The 4,443-nt window shown below is 42.6% G+C and overlaps 1 non-coding gene across 1 annotated transcript; it reads left to right on the forward strand.

Annotated features, from left to right (window-relative positions):
- Positions 1-4,043: 4,043 nt before the first annotated feature.
- Positions 4,044-4,150, forward strand: LOC141699177 (small nucleolar RNA R71). Its single transcript, XR_012565659.1, has one exon. It is a non-coding gene; the product is annotated as a small nucleolar RNA R71 (small nucleolar RNA).
- The last annotated feature ends 293 nt before the right edge of the window (positions 4,151-4,443 follow it).

Here is a 4,443-nt window from a genome sequence, read left to right on the forward strand (position 1 = left end):
CCTCTCTGGAGCAAAGCTTCTTTTCTTTTGCTTCACAGTCTTTCGATTTGGATCCACATCTAGCTTGTGAGTGATCAGTTCCGGGTCTATGCCTGGCATATCACCTGCCGACCATGCAAATACATCACTATTCTCTTGTAAAAAAATCATCAACTTCCCTCTACGGGCTCCTCTAGTAATGCTCCAATGAAAGTTACTTTCTCAGGATCCTCGGGAGCCAAAGGAATCAGAACTAAGTCTTTTGCTGGCTACCCTCTTTTCTCATCATTCTCACGGATATCCATACCTTCAATAGGCAGAACCTGCCCCCAACTCCATCAGCCCTAAGAGAGGCCAAATAACAACTCATTGCCATCTTCTGATCTCCCCTCTCTTCTCCAATCCCATTCCGGGTGGCAAACTTCATCACTGAATGGTAGGAAGAAGGGACTGCCTTGAAAGCATGTATTCCCGTTCTTACCATGATTACATTATAAGTCAATCCAGCCTTTACCAGTACAAAGTCCAACATCTGTGTTGCTTGTCTTGGTTCCTGATCTATGGTCATTGATAACTTAATTATCCCTTTCACGGGGCACTCCACTCTTGCGAATCCATATATCGGCATATCGGTCGGGGTTAATTAAGAATCATTGTAACCCATCCTTAAAAAGGTATCATGGAGCAAAATGTCCACCGAGGCACCATTATCTACAAGGACCTTCTTCACCGGGTTGTTCCCTATTATCGGTGTTATGACCAGCGGATCATCATGAGGAAATTTCACACCCTCCAATTCAGAATCATCAAATGCCATTGTCAATCCTGTCCTAACCCTCTTCGGGGCTTCCCCAACAATATGCATAACTTCTCTAGTATATGCTTTCCTTGAGTTTTTGGATGAACCAGCAGTGGTTGGTCCTCCGAAGATTGTATTTATCATAGGCCCTCAGGGTCGTGGTCCTCCAAAGATTGCATTTATCACCGGTCCCTTAGGCTGGGGATTTCTCCCCTGATCGTCTTGGTCCTTCCTACGATCATCAAATTTTTTTCTTCCGTTGTTATTCCTATCTCCTCCATCTCCAGTGTACTTGCTCAACCTTCCTTTTCGAATGAGGAACTCTATTTCATCCCTCAATTGTCTACACTCATCGGTGTCATGGCCAGCATCCTTTTGAAATCTGTAATATTTGCTCTTATCCAGCTTGGTGGGATCAACCTTCAGAGGCTTAGGCCAACGAACATCTCTGTCCTTCTCAATTTCCATCAAGAACTGACTTCTAGGAGCATTCAACTTAGCATATTCAGTGAACTTTTGTCCTGGTCCTCCCTTCTTCGGGGTTGAATCATTGCTTTGCTCGGTTCTAGGATACTTGTCCTTAGCAATATATTCTAAATCAGTTTTTTACTTCTTGCCACCAGCTGGCTCGTTATTCACTACCATCTTCCTCATGCTCTCCTCCACTTTGATGTACTTCCCGACCCTGTCTTGGAGCTGTAACATGCTTTCAGGGGGGCTCTTGGATAATGACATCTTGAAGAAATCGTCCCTAGTTCCCTGTTGCAATGCTATTATAGCTACCTTATCATCAAGGTCTGGGACCTTCAAAGCTTCCTTGGTGAAATGATTCAGATAGTCTCTCTAGGACTCTTTTGCTCCCTACACAATGCTTATGAGGGATGCTGAACTTTTCTCATGAACTCTCCCACTGATGAATTGCTTAATAAAAGCTTAACTTGGACCCAATAGATATCAGAGGCAAAAAGCTATACTATCTTTGAGCCATTCCCGACAGGGTTTGAGGAAATGTTCGACACTTAATAGCGTCGTTTATGAGCTGCAGTAACAGTGCATTAGAGAATGTCTTGACATGATTAGCGGGGTCTCCAGTGCCATCATAAGCTTTGATGGTGGGCATCTTTAACTTCCTTGAGATTGGGCATTCATTATCTCTTCAGTAAATAGTGGAGTGGGATCGTTAGGATCTCCTAGGGGTAGAAGATCACTTGGATCAGCCCTTGGAACGACAACCCTCCTTTGCTGTGGACCATCCAGGTCTATGATTGAAGGATGATTTCTCCTCCTCGGTGGTAGTGGGGGTCTGGGGGTCAGGTGCGCCTTCAGGTCGCGCTTCAGCCTTTGAATCTCAGCCTCGTGAGCCTTGATTCTCTCCTGCACTTCTTGAGGATTTGTCCACTTCCTCCAACCTCGGGGTAAAACCAGCACGTCTCCTTCTCGAGGCCACATCATCATCCGAAAATTCAGAGACTCTTTCAGTATAAGATCCATAGAATTCTTGATCCTCCAGAGTAGGATCCAAACCACGTATATATGGGGGCGCCTGCCCTTGTGCTTCACTCTGATTAACATCTCCACTTCCTCCAACCTCGGGGTAAAGGGGCATCCTATAAGGGGGTTAGTGGTCACAACAGTTGAATCCTCATACCCAACGGGTCGAGAATTTACAAGTGTATGTAGCTTCTGAAGTTGGAAATTCATCCCTTGAGAAGTCGGGGGAATCGTCCCTTGTGGCTGAGTTTTAACTGCCCCTACCTGGGCTCCTCCTTGGGTGGTGGCATAGGTCGAATGTGGAGGTATCTCCACTGTTGACGAAATTGTTTGGGTCATCCCAGCTGGTGTTCCTTCAGGGGCATTGTTTCCACTCTGTGTTCTTTCCATGGTTGTTGTTATGCTTCCCCACAGACAGCACCAAATGTTATGGATTGAAAATTAGGGTATATTAATTGTTATACTTATTACTAGGGTTCGTGAGCTTCGAGGCTCGATTTGACTACTCTTGTGTCTCGTAACTCGATCTACCTTAACAAGATGCCTATGTACCTTGCTGATTGCCAATGATCAAGTCAAAAAATGTTGTTCTTATTTGGTGGGGGTGAGACCCCTTATATAGGTGTTGGGAGTGCTTGAATTGGACTAGAGTTGGGAGAATTGGTGGACAAGTCTCTGAATTAGAATGGACTTTGGAGGCCTAGGAAGTAGGAAACTGATTCCTTATCCTATAAGATATCTTGGAGGTCAATCTCCAAGGAATTTTGTCATTGTTTGGACTTTATCATTGGCTAATTTATCCCTTATTAATTAATTACGAAATTAATTAATATTTAGGGTTTTAGGCCTTTTCTAATGGGCTTAACTGTCAAACCAATTCTGGTATAATTAATGCGATATTAATTACACAATCAGGGTTTATTTTACTCCATATTAGACATGTATATACAAAAATCTGAAGATCTCAAGGCAAAGGGAATGAGCAGAATTACCAAGGATGGATAATTTCTAAACATCAAGGCTGGCAGATTCTCAAGATTTAGAGTTGGGTTCTTGAACAATTATTCATTAGCAGATAAACTCAAACTTGTAGAAGCATTAAGAGGAACACCAATCATAGAGGAACTGGAAGTTGTAGAATTAAAGGACCTCATTAGAAAAGAAATAGGAGATGAGAAGTTTGATTAATGAATGTAACTGTTAAACTCAAGAAATCCTTTATGTATAAATGTTGTATTTCTGTCAATTTGTATGTAAAGTTTAATTGTTCATGGTAGCTTGGGGTTAGTCTTGTTACCAGGAATGAATTTGTGATAAGCAATCTTCTCACAAATTGGGGGAGATTGTTGTACAAGACATGCCTGCACTATAACAAGACTAAGTTAAATTGACAGCCCTAAGTAAGTTGTATGATAATCTAAATTTGCACACAGATATAGCGCATTGCTCCGTCATATGCGGACCTGCACACAGCTCACAAACACTAATTATCTTCTTAACACCATAGTTAGCCAACGAATCGATCTTCATTGACAATACCTTCAGTTGAGCAGTGATAGCCGTAGCTGTATCCACTTCAAGAACTCCTGCTACCTTGCCCTGTGGACATCTCTGGGTTGGATACTGATATTCATTAGCAGCCATCAGTTCAATTAGATCATAAGCTTCCTCATAGCTCTTTGCCCATAATGCTCCGCCTGATACTGCATCGAGCATGAGTCTGGATTGTGCTCCCAACCCATTGTAAAAATAATTGATAATCATCCAATCAGGCATTCCATGTTGAGGAAACTTCCTAAGCATCTCCTTGTAGCGCTCCCAAGCTTCACATAGCGATTCTCCCGTTTGCTGCGCAAATTGAGTAATATCATTCCTGAGTGCAACTGTCTTCGCCATAGGGGAGAATTTAGTAAGAAACTTCTGAGCAAGATCTTTCCAAGTAGTAATCGAACCAGCTGGTAGAAAGTGTAACTAGCTCTTAGCATTATCCTCAGAGAGAATGGGAATAGTCTTAGCTTCACAGCATCTTCAGAAATACCATTGAACTTGAAGGTGTCGCAGATCTCAATGAAATCCCTAATGTGCATATTGGGATCTTCCGTTGAAGAACCCCAAACTGGATTGAATTCTGTACCTATTGAATTATGCTAGGCTTGATCTCAAAGGTATTAGCT

Source organism: Apium graveolens, chromosome 11 (assembly GCF_009905375.1).
Source record: "Apium graveolens cultivar Ventura chromosome 11, ASM990537v1, whole genome shotgun sequence".
Lineage (NCBI taxonomy): Eukaryota > Viridiplantae > Streptophyta > Magnoliopsida > Apiales > Apiaceae > Apium > Apium graveolens.